Raw genomic sequence first — 16545 nt, 5'->3', positions numbered from 1 at the left:
AGAACTATAAATTAATAATGTAACAATACACCTATTCATATTGAACAGTTCTGTACGAGGCTTTCGTTGTACGTATTACGCACCAAGAGGTACGTTGAATATCCTTTATTAGAAAATAAAATATATGACTTAAATTGTGATAAATATAATGTTCTCAGCCGTGTTGCCAATTTTGCCAAAAAGCGAGACAGGTATATAAGTTGGGGGGCTATTTAGCTTGTGTGTATGTGATTGTGGCATTTACCAGAGACATATATTCATGATTTATTCATCTGAAAGAGCTGAGAAATCTCTTGGGACATAGCAAACTTGCCTCTCACACACAGCTACAGTCTTCATGTTTTCAACAAGTATTTTCTATTTTCTGTCATGTGTTTCGAAAGAAAGAAATAATTTTTTAGACTTTAAGAAGCCCATTTCAGCCAAACCATAATTCCTGCTTTATACAGAAAACAAAAGCCCAAATAACGGAAGTTTTGACACATTAAAAAAACAAAAACAAAAACAAACAAACCCAAAAAAATAAGGACATTTCTCTGGCATTTCAGATGCAGGATTATTTCTTATGTTTCTATATTTGTATTTGTTTATAACTACAATACAACATTTTAAATTTTATAAGTTTGTGAGTTTGTGTTTTATATGCTAAGCAGACACCTCAGGGGATGGGTCCCTCAGGTATAGCTGCATCATTGTTAAAGTAAAAATTGATCATGCTTTACAATGTTGGTTTTATTTTCAACAAATGACTGGTTCCAGTTAAAGGCGTCTCTTAACATTTTTACAGATGTCTCTTTTACAATGGTGGCCTATGGGGAAAATGCTTTTTGGGCCACTGGGGTTTTTACGCTGCAATACTAGGAGTGGGTTGAACTTGATATGGGTTGATCAGAAGTTGCTATATTTATTATTTAATGGAAAACTATTTGCAGAACAACCTCAGAATTGAGCTTCAGATTATGTTTGATAACAACTGTAAGAACTATTTACAGAACAAACAGTTGAAATGGGCTACATTTATTGTTTATTAGAAAACTACAGAACAGCAAGAACAGAGCTTTAGATCATTTTTTTTTAGATCACAACAGTAGGAAAACTATTTATCAACACAACAAGCTTTTTTTTTGAGTGACTTAAACTTAACATATGCATGCAGTATTAAAGGGTATGTAGTAAAATGCATGAACTCAAGTTTTCGTATCATACATAACTTGAGTTTTGATTTAATTTTGTTTATGTTTTTAAAATTTAAATTTTAAAATTGTGGTTTTTGTGTGTTGGCTTTTTTCTTTAAAAAAAAAAAGAAGATTTTTTTTTATCCTGAAAAACAAACACCTATTGCTCCCTTTCTCTGACTATACATGTTAGCAAACCGAAGCACAGGGATAATTACTATGAAGGATGACATCATCAGAGGCAGAGTAAGCCATCATTCTGCATAATAAAAAAGCCAGCCTGCTGATCCCAGTGGACAGAGTGGCTGCCTGTAATGATGGAGAGATTGTGTCTGTGTGGCCGGAGCTGCAGCAGTCAACTATCTGGCCTATTGTGAAACCATGTCGACATAGCTAGCTGAAGAAGGATTTTCCTTTCTTACCAGTATGGATATTGACATATTTTACTTGGATGCTACTTCGGCTCATAAAAAGTACATTATCCGTACCAGATAGTTGTTTCATCTGAGTATTCAGCTCAACCAAAGTAATTTTACATCTCTCCCTTGTTTATCAGGTTTGAAATTGGGGTCAGGATTTAAGAAATAAACTCAGCTTTTGTTTTTACTCCAGTGTTGGGCAAGTTACATTAAAATGGTAATTAAATACAAACCGATGAGTGTGTGATGGATTACCTGAAGAACAGGAGACCTCCAGTCCTCTGAGTCCTCCAGGGTCAGGAAGTGTAGAGGGTTGACCTTATGGAAAGAAAAAGCCATCACTTAATTATTTTATCCTATTAGACACCTGTGTTGCCACAGTGACAACAAAAAACAAACAACAGTAGGCTATATAAAATGTGAACATTATAGGCAGAAACTCCCAACAATTTGTTTTATCCAAAAAAATAAACAAATTAAAGAGAATTCAAGATTTTTGTAACTCTGAGGAGCGCATTATGACTAGTTTTGGACTCGAAACCCAAAGTTTAGAAGTTCGGCCTTGTTGGTCTTAACTTGGGACTTGAGGGAAAAGACAATGACTTGGTCCTACTTCTGGTACACCAGTCCTCCAGTTCTACACAAAATCCAGCTAAATCCTGGATGTAGACTAAGCAGTGTCGAATGTATACGAACGCACAAAATGTAAATAAGACAACTTGGGTGCAGAAGCTCATGACTGACTGCAGCTTGCCTGCACCAAGATAATGCACTGAACCAGTGACCCTGTTTAGACATGATATTAGCATGCGTTTCGGTGATCCTAATGCACCACTTGTGTTTAGATTTTCTGAGTGCCCTGCACACAGTTGTGACGTCCACACTTTTGCTAGCTGCTCTGTAGCATGCTTGCTACTCACGTTAGCAGTTGTGTCAGTACAGACAACACTGCGTCCAACTCAAAAATTAAACAGGTAAGTTACAAAGCATTAGTGTGCTGTCACCAAAACAACCACATCCTGCACTGATGACTGAAATTCATCTTTTTGACCATTCATATCTATATTTAGGGCTATACAGTTGTGATTAGATCACTTGCGATACACGCTGATGCCAGTTCTAAACAGGATGAGTCTCTCCACCAACATCACTTTTGCTATATCATCTCATCAGCAATGTGTGGCCGAACAAATGTCAAAGTAATTGCAAAATGTGTTATTAGTAATATATAATTAATATGAATAAGTGAGAAACCGGTGCATCAAATGCTGCATGTAGAACCTCTGGGGTTATAGGCTTAGAGATTAGAAATCAATCTGATCAATGAAAAGTCCTTAAGGGTACCGACAAAAAAATTTGGGAATACACATTAGTTTAAATTGGTTTATGTAGCTTTATCAACAAGCACTTGAATGCAGAATAGAAGGTAGAAGAAGAGATTACTGTATGTCAGACCAACAGGAGGGGCAATACAAGAACATAATCTTCTATTTCCTTCAGTAAATGTGATTCTAACACTGTACTTTACCACCAGGTGTCACTGTTATCTCACTGCAGCCCTTCCCCCAGCCAGGCAAATCCCTCCCCCCTCTTCCTCCCGTCTCTTCCTCGCGTCTCTCCTTCCATGCTTCCCTTCCTCTCTCTCCTCCTCCTTTCCCTCTAAAACAAAGTAATTGCCTGCAGCACAGTTCAGAGTCTCCTACTCTGTCTGACGCAGATCAGGCTCCAGCCAGTCAATCATTATTCTCCAACACAACAGTGAATACCTTGTGTGGTTCAAGGATTCACTGAAACCTGCTGTTGACACTCATATGTGCAGGTGACTCTGTGTGTGTGTGTGTGTGTGTGTTATGGACGTAGTGCAGTTGTGGTCAAAGCCGTATGTGTGCGGTGTGTTTAACCTGCACTTTAAATTTAAGTTTGGGATCATATTTATGTGTCACAAGACTAGTGACAGAGATCAGTCTCCCAGGAGTCATCTGTCACTCAGGCATCAATAATTCAAAAGAAGCCAGTCAGAGGTCTTGCCGGGGTCTACTTGCAAAGAGAGCTGAATTTTTATCATTATTGATTTATTTGGTCATCTAATGTGTTCTGTCTGTGCATTTTCGAGCACATGTGCGATCTGCACATGCAGAGTATGAGTGCCTGTGTGTGTAAGAAGCATGCGTGTAAACTAGAAAAGGTTTGTAGCGAGCGTGCAGCCTCTATGAGAGAGGGTTCTGCTCTCCTGATTTTCTAATATCTGCCGCTCTGACCAAAGTGCCATAAGAATGTTATTGCTCTGCAATTTGATACCCGCATCGCTTTCTGCTGACGGAGAGAAAGCACGCCACAGAAATAGAGAGACAGACAAGTAAAAGGGTGTGAAAGCGACAGTAAGAAGTCAGTTAAGTCATTTCGTCAACTAGTGTCGTAGAGAGGAAGACAATCTCCTCTTTAAGGTAAAATGCAGCTGAGAAGCAAGTGGAAACCAAGGTGCTAAATCCTTCGAGTACCCTAAAGGGAACATTTATGCTTCAGGTGAAAAACTGTGACAAGCGTAAATCGAAGTGGAAGCTACGATATCGTATGGATTTCCTCAATTTGACCCGGCTTCAGTCATGATCAGAAGGGGAGATGTAAAGCAAAGGCTGAAGCGCTCCCAAGTTATCAATAACAGTTCACCTGCGAAGGAACATGTGGAGAGATGGAGATGGACAGAAGTGGGCAGGTGGGACTGGATGGCTGTATAATCTTCAAGCTGTATGTAAAATAAATCGAAAATGTCTACACAGCAAGGGAGTATGCAATATAGGAGTGGTTCCCACCTTTGCTGTATCCCCACAGCGCCTCCATTGACAACATATGCTCTAAATGTGATTATTTGAATTGGTTTGGACTAGATTTATCAATAAAAGCAATACTTTTCATACAATTCAAAAATATTTATATCTGACTGGTCAATTGTTCTTGTGCTAACATCACTTTGAGTGGCAGAGGGTGGACATTTCAACCACTCATCCATAGTTTTTAGCTAGCTATGGATGTATAAAGAGAACTGGACACAGCATTGGAGGCGGGACCCCATTCATGCCGCATACAGAATAGGGATAACACGATAAATAAATCGTTTGGCTCTGTGAGACTTTCAACACATTGCCGTACTGAATGGATCAATGAAATCAGGATTTTTGTGGGGGTCAAAAAAATGTATCAATTGATTCACATATGTCTCTTTCACAGTGTAGCCTAAGTCTACGGGAAAAAGTCTTTTTGGCATCACGTGACGGTGCAATTTCGCTTTTGGCCACTATGTAAAATTTGCTTCAAAGCCCAGCTCTTTTTCTGGGGGTTTGATTTCATCCATTTATTTCATTTATGCTTATTTGAACAATCCATCCATTACTTCCAGCTAACCTCTCCACTCTTTATTACCTACTGAAGCTATTTCGACCATTTATCCCTCACTTTAAGCTTATTTTTTTGACCATTTATCTGATCCGATATAATGCTAGATATCTACACAATTTATCCCATATATTTAGTTAATTATTACACCTTTTTTTCCAGTTAATTTAGCCACTTATTCATTCCATTTTTCATATTCATTTATCATTAGCTATTTAAGCTATTTATCCATTACTCTCCATTACCACAGTATACCGTGTTCTGACTGATATCTATGTATTTGCAGCCACATGTTAATCATTTAAAAATGTATATTAAATGTGAGAAAATATTACATTTAGTAACAGTTGGTGCGCAGTTGGTAGAGTCCTGTCTCTGTGGGACTGACTGCAGGCTGAACACCACTGCTGCCTGCTTTTATTTTATCTGAAACTTTCATTTTCGACACTGACAAGCCAAAGCATATTTACATCATTTATCATAGAAAAGAAATAGCATAAATAAACTCTGCAACAGTGTGAATATTTAAATACTAGCAGCATAGGCAGTTACATTTTTTCCTGTTCCTGGCTTGGACTAATGTGAGTCTGTGTGTCCTCCACCATCTGATATGAAAGCAGCCCTGATACACACGGACACGTGCTCCCTGTTCTGGGTCAATTATAAGCTTTCACATGAATACTATAGAAATATCAGCATTAAATAATATATAGGCTTATATTATTAATGTATGTCAACGAGGGGTCGGTACAGATCATGGATGTATAAATTAAATATTTCAACCTCAGCTTGAGTTTGATTGTCCACTGCAACACTTCTGACCACAGCAGAGTGCATTTTTCCAACTTCCTCTGATGAAACTTTTCAGGCTGTCAAACAGAACCAGTTGGTAAAATTGGACCTCAGTGTCATAATTTTTATTTAAAGCTCAGAGAAATTTCTCTTCTTTGCCATCACGCACCTCTCAATGTCGTAAACTCTCTCAGTGAGGCTTCCTATCCCAAAATAAATTGGGGCAGAATTTGTAAATGATTGTTTTCAGTGGCCGCATTCATCAACAGCTGGTTCTTTGCACACTGTGATCGGCGAGATAAGACCGTTTCATGAATCATACGTAAACTCGATCATAAGATGGTTTCTGTTCTCTGAATTGTGCTGGTTTTCATGTTAGATTGATAAATGCGAGCTAAAGGGTTTTGGTGTTTATTTCAATTTTTGTCACATTACCTTAGCTACATTTTTTGTTTTTTTTTCTGGACAGCATTTTTTTGTACAGAGCATATATCAAGACAGACTGTTAAATTTCTGTTCAGATTCTCTAAAAATCTAAGAACATTGTACAATTTGGGAGAGAAAAAGTGTACATGTAAAGGTTTTGTAAAATATTTCAGAAGGAAATTTGAAAGAAAAATAGAATGGCAGTAAGAATAAAACAACATATTGAAGTAATTTATCAAATACCTCTACAAAATCTGGCCATATATCTTAGCTACATTTTTTCTGTATTGGTCATAATTAGGATATGATTTTTTTTAGTTAGGGACAAATCATGTTTTTGTTAGCTGCAATTTTTCTACATACCTCCTGAAAACTGCAGAGGCGCCCCATTAGGTACAAGTCATCTGGTTGGGAATCACTGTAATAACACAATGCAACTGAATATAGTAAAGAAGAGAGCGAGAAAGCAAGCGATGTGATGGGATGACAGGAGGAGACAGAGAGTTGTTTTCAGATTTACAGACGGAGCTGCTGTATGCTGCTGTCAGGGAGAGAGAGCAGCAGAGGGAAGCCTAATTAACACAGAGAGCACCAGCATCCTCATACAGAGTGAGTGATTCTGATCCAGCAGCATTATCACGCTGCCATAACACTGCCAATCCAACCTGAAACCGGCTCTGCTGAGATGATATGCCCGTTCCCCCCAAATCATCTGAGGTCATGACTTACTGCTCACTCCTCCTGAATGTACAGCAACATTTTCTGTATAGCGCAGGCCCCACAAGACACGCCATCATCATCAGAGTTATTTCTGCCAAATGCTTTATATCCACAGGGGTTGTACTTTGCAGATGTATCATCATCATCTCAACCATGCGGCAGTGATTCGGGATAATCTTGAGGAGTACTATAATTTGTTTTGATTTGGGGCTTTAAATTATTTCTCAGGTGCCTCTTTTTTAATAATGAGACCTTTCCGAAATGACGGACCCACATAAATTTAGGGTTAATGTTAGAGCATACAGGGTTCTAAAAAATAAAAGTCCAAATCATTTTCTGCATAGTCAGGTGTACTTGGAGCATCTCCATGGCTTGGACGGGCAGTAAACTCCTTCTTGACTCATAAGTTCAAAAGATTGGCAGCTGCATTGTTTATTGTTCTACTGTAATTTCACTGTTCTCTACGACATCGATTGCCTGCTGTTCGTCCTGCAAGAGGGATCCCTCTTCAGTCGGCCTTCCTGAGGTTTCTACCATTTTTCTTCCCCGTTAAAGGGTTTTTTGAGGGGGAATGTTTCCTTATCCGCTGTGAGGGTCAAAGGACAGAGGGACGTCGTACGCTGTAAAGCCCTTTGAGGCAAATTCTGATTTGTGATAATGGACTTCATAAATAAAATTGACTTGATTTGTTATTAATGTTTTCATTAGTCTTCATTAAAACTTAGGGACTTAGGGATCTTGTCAGAATTCAGTAGAACTTGTTGGACGAACAATTTTAAATACCAAGCACGCAAAAACAACATTTTGATGCTTACAACAATTCCAATTTAATGTTTGCTAATGTGTGTTGATGGCTGGGGTAAAAACACCACTTCCGTTACCAACATCCGCACACAATGTGTTGATAAAGTAATGCAATGTCCAATCCAGCATTAATAATGCTCTCACCTTGACTTAAACTTAGGGTAATGTATAGTGTAACAATATGTAACTGCTTTATAAATATACTTATTTACCAGACATCTCACAAGGGAAATTAAATTAATTAAATATGAATCTGGAGTGAAAAAAGTGAAAGACCATCCCCTGCTCTCCAGAGATTTTTCTACTACCCTAGTTTCAAAAACAACAACATAAAATACACAACCCTACCGCTTTTTTGACTCCTTCCCTTAGAAATCTGTATACAGTCCCTTAAGGAGAGAACTAAACTGCAACTGCTAACGCATTATAAAGCTTAAAATCAATAAGATCATTAAGAGAAAACTTTTTATGATTTAGAGTGGTGAATAATACTCCAGTACCAGCTCCTCCTCCCAAAACACAACGCTATTATCTCATACTGTAATTAGTGTTTATTATTTATTGTCTCAATATTTTTTAACCCATATGATGTAGGGATTTTAACACAGAACCAGGGTGTACCTATTAAAACTGTACGGTATGTTGGCATCAACTAAGAGATATTTTGAAGGTAGTACATTTATATGACGGTGGTAGTGGAAAATTTTGGTCAATCTAAAAAATCAACTAAAATATATAAATAAATCTAAAATAACTAAAAGCCAAAATTCAGGGCATGATAGTGGAAGCAAAGCTGAAGCATCATTTTTGGCTTTTCACACATACTGCACATGCACGCACACACTTTAATTTCCATCTGGTAAGTATTTTCACGCATTTAAAAGGTCAGCCCCCCTTAAAAAAAACACAACACTTTTAGAGAGGCAAAATGCGTATATGTCAATCCCATTCCATTAATGTGACCGAAAAAAAGGCTCAAATACAGAGGTGACCACAGGGAGGAAGAGAGAGCTTGCAAAAAAAAAGACTGTGACTAAAAAATGTCATAGCGAATGGGAGCTGTTAAATATGCCATTTGGTTGGCCCTTATTTTTCCTAAAGCAACTGTGGGCAACATGCTGAGTGCATATTTCTCTTTTGGCTCTCAGGGACATGTGTGCTTCCAGAGGCTTGGGCTTGAGAGAGTACCTTCATACTTCCTGTCCTGGCTGTTATAAATGCTATTTCACTCGTGTTGGATCTGTCTAGTGCAACCTCACCATTCTCTATAAAAATCCAAAATGCTGAATGACATTTTGCAAATTGGCGTCACCTTATTTGCATGAAATTGCAACCTTTCCCTCCTTTATTCCCTTGCTATGGTACAATGTGTCCTTGCTTTACCCTCAACAAAAAATGAGTGGTAGTAAACTGGCTGTGAACATTTTCACCAGACTGCACGTGTGGGATTAAGATCATGTTATGGCATTTGGTTGTGTAACTGGCCCTCAAAAGGAACAGAGTACGAAGTGGAAATTTCCAATATTTGCACATGATAGCCAGGAGTTGCAGCAATGGCAGAGGAGAGCTACGGTTCAGCCAGCAGCTGGCCGACAGGCAAGACTCAAACATTGTTGTGTCCTGCTTACTGCTGCCCCATTTCTGGGCATCGCTGTCACCTTGGACTACATGCGGGCCAAAAATATGAGTCCATTTCCCCCTGCTTTTCTGTGATTGTGCCCTACAGTGAATGCTCATTAGCATTTTTTCCCCTACAATAACTGGCCTGCAGTGTACCCATCTGTTGACTGCATTTGTGAAGCCAGGTGTGCATGTACGCATTTGTTTGCTCCTTTTATTTGGAATCAAATTGTGTTATTAATGCTAATTTGCACTGTGATGTTGGCCACAGTCGGAGCTTGTAATCGCTCACCCACACACACCGACACACCGACACACACACATGCACTGACATACTAAAAAAAACGCTCAGCGGCACTACAGCCCGGGCTTAGCTTTCATGTCAGCGATCATTTTGTAAGGAGTAGGTGTCAATATTTTGAAAGTGGCTGGTATCTCATTTTGGATGGCGACTCTTTACGGCCTCTCTCCTATAAACTTCACTACATAGGGGCCCATGGCGGAGCAGGGTTAAGCCTCAGGTGCAGCTGGTTTTATAGGCCCCGTGCCTATAAACTTTAACAGCTAATGTCATAGCCGTCGAGTGAGAGAAAAAGGACAGCTTCTGACTTTAGGAATTAACCCTTTGAAACCTGGATCACCTTCACAAGTATTTCAGCCTTCGGAACCCAAAGCAAATTGGTTTGATTTCTTTTGAACACATGGGTGAAAAGGGCAACGAGCAACTCAGCAAGAAATGTATGCAAATTGCAAGAAATTAGTAGAATTGGGATATTATTTTTCAAAAAAGCTAGGGGAAAACGGCCAAACCACTATAATTATAATGATCACAATTATATATTAATAAATATTTTTGGAGAATTATTACTATAATTATAATTATTATTTATTTTCCTTCAGCTTATTTCCTTGTTTTGTTGTTTGATTATTATTATTATTTTTTTTTTTTACTTTTTTGTCTTTGTTTTTTATGCTAATTGTTAACATCATTTGGTCACACATCATTTGGTCATTTAAGTACATGGCTGAAGGATTTAATGGACCAATAAAAAAGGCAGCCCTTTATAGAGAAGGTTTAAATAGATCATGGAAGTTCATCAAAGAATATATAAATAAGAGACATAGAATTTAGTTTAAGAACGGTTTTAAATGTTGAATATAAACCAGTACAATAGCAATAAAAATCTGAACCTTAAGTAGGAAGCAGAAACACTCTGAAGTAGGAGTGGTGATACAATTATCTCCTCAACAAGTATATTACAAAATTAAAAAATAAAAAATAAAAATGTTCTGCAAATTGCAGGAAAATTTAGAAAATTATTTTTTAAAAATATGGGGACAATTTTTCCAAAATCTATATTTATAATTACCATAATGTTTTATTTTAAAAATATTTTTATAGAATAATTAGTATTTTTAAGCACTTTCTTTCAGGCCATTTCCTTGTTGTTGTTGTTCTTTTTTAAGGGTAATTTTTTTGCTAATTTGCAGGTAATTTCTTCTTAAATTGCTTAATGGTTCTCTTATGTTTTGGAAAGACATCAAGCCAATTTGCTCAGGTTTCAAAGAGTTAAAGAAACCATAGTTTAGAGCTCAGAACCACAGGCTTACATTGTGTTTAAGGTCACTTTGAGTGTATTGACATCGAGTGGCATTTTCCTTTATTAATTTAATCAATCCTGTCACGGTAACATGTCACCTGCATCCGAGATTTAACCCATATCTCACTTACTGTGTCGTAGAGCTGACTGATCAGATAATAACAATGGTCCACTGGAGATGAATGGGACAAATTCTATAATACCTAGCCAATTACTGCTGTTCAATAATGTAAACCCACAGAGACCCTGCCTTTTCACCCACCCCTCTTCCTCCTACAGCGAAAGGAGACTGTGTGTACAGGAACAATGACTGGAAATCAATGCTTTGTTTGTTCTGGATGGCAGTTTGCACCTGCCTGTGTCGTGTCTTTTATTTCCCTTGTAGAAAAGAAGCAGCATGTTGTGTCATTTGCACTTACACAGTCAGAGAGAAGCAAATTGATTATGTGTATGGAGATGTACAGAACGTTCTGGCAAGATAGAGGGAAAAACAGGCTAAATGCTTATTAATTATAATAGCAGGTTTGTCACATTGAAGAGGAATTGCCTTTATATTCAAACTTAAATAAAAGGACAAAAGTGTTTACAGCGAAATGTACTTAAAAGTATCAAAAGTAAAAGTTCTGCAAAGAAGATGTCCCATATGACTCATTTTATTATATATTGATTCATTGCATTGTTGATGATGATGCAACAATGTGTAAGCAGCATTTTACTGTAGAAGCTGTTCAAGGTGAAGCTAGTTTTAACTGCTGAATACAGATCAGTTCTTCAGTTGTTTCCCAATTACAGATTGGGCCCCTCCAAAGGGAAAACTAAGTTCTGCTGCACAAATTTATATTGCATTTATTTGGATTTTTTTAAAAAAAAACTTTGACATATTTGGGACATTTTCAATAATTAATGTAATGTTATGCATATGGTGGCCGACAAATATGTTACAATGGACCACTTAGGAGCAATATGCCACAGCCTCAGAAGCAAGGCAGATTCACAAACACATACAGAAATCCTGCAAATGAAAATGTATGTGCTGCAGGAAGCCAAAACAAATACATTAGCAGTGAAAACCCTGCAAATACAGAAACAATGCAAAGTCCTAAAACAAATGCAACAGAAAAGCGCTGCATATCCAATAAACACAATGGAAAGTCTCTCGGCCTCTAGGTCAGCAGGTCTTTTGTGTCAAAGACCTCTAAATTGATAAATGGACTTTGATTGGTCAAACAAAAGACTTTCAACCAAGAGACTGCAGTTCATTTGCACTGTGAAACCAAGTGTCAAAGTTATTTTAATGTAATTTAAAATAATGACCATGCAGTCATCGTGCAATGACGTCACACATGTGACGTATATACACCAAATTACATTATTGCCACTTAATCAACTTATTTTAACCCAATACATGGTTTTTCCTCAACTTAACCAAGGTTGTTTACTAAACCTAACCGCGGCCGTTTCACAACATTAACCATGTGTTATGTTGTTTCATCACAAAAAGGCGTCACAAAAGACTGTGTCGCTATCATACACAGAGGGGCATGAGAAAGCATTTGACAACCTGGAAATGAGAACGGGCTGAAAAAATAAAAAAGTGCCTTTTCATGTTGTCTCTTTACTACACTTTTCCTCCCGTGTCTCTCTGAAACTTTTCTACTCAGCACGAGTGAGAGCATGTTGGCCCTTATCAGCCACCGTTAATAAGTAATTCACCCAACAAGGCAATTGGCAGTGACTGTAAAAATTGTAAAAGTTAAAGTAAAGTGAAAGTGCTCCAAATCCATACCCAAGTACAAAACTTAAGTACATGTACTTTTCACCACTGCTTTGGGGAATTAAAACTGATTTTCTCTAATGTATTATTATTATTATTATTATTATTATTAAATTATGCTTGACATTCAAGACATTTATGGATACAGATATTTGTGTCCGTCCACTACATTTATGTTGTCCGTTCATGATTTTATTTTTGAACAAAAGCTTACGTATACGGAAAATGGGGCAGTACCAACGTGAAATCATGGGGGGAGTGTAGCGTAGTTGAAGCGGGACCTGCTTCAGAACACTACAAAGACATTTTAAAAATGGCGGATAAGAACAAATCAGAAATGCAGAGAAAAATAATTCTCCATCCACATGTTGCCCTGTATTTAACTGCCTCAAAGACCACTGCAATTTACAGTGCTGCCTCCACTGTTGCCATATTTGTTGTCAGAAACTTGACTTTTCCCACAAAGTGCCATCTACCAATATAAATGACCCATGGTAGTATAAGGGCAGTGACAGTAATAACATTTGGAATCTATTGTTGTACATTAAGAGAATATAAATGACCCTTAATTGGTATGAATGACAAAAGCCTGTGGGACACAGATTTGTCGTCCTAATGCAGAGTAGATGCATAGTTTAGCCCAAAAAGTTTGGTATAAGTAAGTACACATTTTGAAAGAAAACTTCCATTTCATCCTGTTATTTATTTTAACTTCAATCACATTTTGTTTGGTTGCTTTTGGACCACTGAAAGTCTAACAGAAAAAGAAGAAAAATCATCACGGCAAAACTCTTGCTCATTCACAGAACTCTGTCCTGCATTGTTATCAAAGACACTTTCTTGTGATGAAAAAAGGATGCAGCATAAAATTCGGAGTAGATGTTGGCCTCATCTCAAGGTTTTTTATCCTTAGTGGCTCATTTGTACCCTGAGTTAATGGCAGTTTGAAAAATAATAATATCACAGAGGTGGAGCCTGGTTTTATAACCTGCAATCTGTGAAATCTATTTAATGAGAATATCAAAAAAGCAAAACACAACCAAAGTATTTTGTTTTGGTGTTTTTTTTTAAACTTGAAATAACAATTTTTCCTATGGAGACTTGAATATTGATTCTATAAGTGACCACTTCACTGCAAGTATCTTATAATGGTGTGACTTTTCGAACTTAAAAATACATTCACAACCACTCCAGCCCCATATACAATTACACACTCAGAGCCACAGCCTCCACTGCATCGCTCGAGTTCATAACTCCACTCACACACACAGCAGCCCCTTCAACAACATAACACATGTACAAATGCAAATCCAAGTGCACCCTCTCACCAGAGAGCGCACTCACCTACATATCTACACACACACTCTCGCAATACAGTCGTCATCCCACTGCTCATCTCTATTCCCCCGGCTGTCCGGTCTAGTCCAGGTTGGTCGTCTGGAGAGTGGAGGCAGGCTGAACCTGTCCACTCTGCTTACTATCATCGTCTGGCAGCAAACCTACAGGGTCAAACACAACTTCACTTTCTCTCAAATGCCTCAGCAGGGCTTGATTGATCCCGCCTGGCACCATGGAGGCCAGTGGAATGAAGAAGGGAAACTGCAATCCTCTGCAGATCTGGTATCAGATTGGGGTCAGATTGATATCAGGAATGGATTCAGTTGGAGTGATGGATTGATGGATGGGTTAGGATTTGGGGAATATTTGAATTATGAGCACCTGATTGCTCTTTAGGGTCTGTTGCATGGTAAACACAAGGCACATTTACCTTTCATAAAGGCATGAAGCAAAGCCAGTCTAATGCCAGTGACAATTATATTCGTAATAGCTGCCAAAGGAATAAATAAGTCAAAAAAGTAGATTTTCTGTAAGGTTGCAAGATAGAGAAAATTATTCAGCCATTTTGGCATTGCGGACTTAAGAAGAAACATTTCCAATATTTTCGGCTGCTGGCATTAAAATAGGCTAACCTCCTCCTTCATGCCTCTGATTAGCCCTGGCAGCAGTCACTGCAATCCATTGCTGCGTGTCTCAGTGAAATACCTAATGAGTGGGATCAGTCAGCGGCGACTGGCAGCCGCTCACAAGTTGGGTACAATGGCAGTTGTAGATATGTGTTAATGATAAAACTAGAGAAGCAGTTCTGGAAGAAAATGCCTGTGAATGCTGTGCACACTGATTTATTTTTGGGTGATTTTAAATTAAAATGCTGATATATTTCATGGGAAGTTATTGTTGCTTAATATGTTACCTTTCATTTTTTATTTACTGGTCTTGATAAATACTATGGGAGTAAATAAGCCACCATAGACTTTAATGTATTATAATAATTACTGATAATCAATCCATTTCCTTAAAGTAGTTTATGTACTGTTAATTAGCATCAAATAATGAACATTTGGAAATGTCAAAAGAGTTTGTACTGCATATAGTGGCTGAGATTATACAACGGATATTTATGGGGACTAAAACATAAAAACATTTGTTATCAATGAGAAATGCTGATCCCAACTGTGGTTAGATTTAGTTACAATAATCACTTGACTGTAGTCATGGACTGTATGGTTATAGATACCGAAAAATGGCAATATTAGATGGCTCAAACACACCTGGGCAATGCCGCAATGTGTTGTTAAAAACACCCTGTGTCTCAAACACAGCTGGGAAACGCAGTGAGTTGCCGAAACAAAAAACACCCAGGTTTTCTGTGAAATACCACAATGTGCTGCAAAAAACTTTGGCGCCACAAACACTGATGGAAACACCGTCAAGGGTTGCCAAAAAACAACCAGTGCTGTTGGTTCTGAATAGTCGTCTGCAGTGGTCTGCAGGTTAGCAGGCATGTTGCCTAGGTGACAGACCATCCACCATCCCACCCACTTCATACACATGTAAATGTCAGGTATTTCTGATTTGCAGAAATTAACAAAGCCAACATTTTCTTCTGGCCACTGGGCTGAAAAGTCACATCAACCAATTGAAAGAAAACATACATTTAATATCAATTATCTTCACAGCATTAAATTGTAGGAGGAGATACAAACCAAATGTGATCAAGTATTAAAGAAAAATATCAGGAATAACTCATCAAATATGCAGTTTATGCTAATTTGATATGGACACAGGAGACAGCATAAAATTATGCACATATTGAAATAGAAACTGTATATGTAGCCTACATTTGAAGATATTATAATTTTATTACATATGGGCCAAAGCTTTGTAATTTTAATATTTCATGTTTCCAGGATAACATCTAACCAAAGTGCAGATGACACAGAATCTCGATTTACTGCACACTTACATTGTTCATGTGCATTTATTATGACACCTAAAGGCAAGGTAATACAGCTAAATGGGAGAATGTAAAAGCATTTTTGTTGTGCAACATCTACATTGCTCTGTCAGCACCAGTGCAACCACGTCATTTAATTCCTGACGTGTGGTCACATTTGTCTACAAGGTGCAGTTCATTTTCCAGTCTCTCATTTTTTTTGTCTGCTGGTGTTTTAGGTCCTTTGTCAGGTCAACTCATCCGCAGTGAGCCTTCCAAAATCAGCCAGTTGCTGTCAGCTCAGCGTGGAAGTTAGAACGGATCAAAGCAAAAAAATGGCAGGAGGGGAGAAAGATGAACTCATTAGATGTGAGGAACTTGTGACCCTCCCTCGCTGACATACACCTGCATTGAGGCACCTTCTGGTCTATATCAGCACTTCCAAACATCATGGGATGTTTGGAGGGGACGTTGCTGGACTTGCTGGACAGGTCGACCGCAACTCCAGATGGCCAGTCCACCTCTGACACCGGAGTGGCTCCAGCCTCAA

General features: G+C 38.1%; 1 protein-coding gene across 1 annotated transcript in view; it reads right to left on the bottom strand.

Moving 5' to 3' along the window:
• LOC121962718 (gamma-aminobutyric acid receptor subunit alpha-5-like) overlaps positions 1 to 16545 on the bottom strand; it is a 270680-nt gene that overhangs the window by 207223 nt on the left and 46912 nt on the right. The window contains exon 5 of the mRNA XM_088074904.1: positions 1850 to 1912. The gene's annotated coding sequence lies outside the window, so the exon portion shown is untranslated. The remainder of the gene's footprint in view (positions 1 to 1849; positions 1913 to 16545) is intronic.

Source organism: Plectropomus leopardus, chromosome 24, assembly GCF_026936395.1.
Source record: "Plectropomus leopardus strain MGB_pleo_1.0 chromosome 24, ASM2693639v1, whole genome shotgun sequence".
Classification (NCBI taxonomy): Eukaryota; Metazoa; Chordata; class Actinopteri; order Perciformes; family Serranidae; genus Plectropomus; species Plectropomus leopardus.
This window is presented reverse-complemented; position numbering and strand designations above follow the sequence as displayed.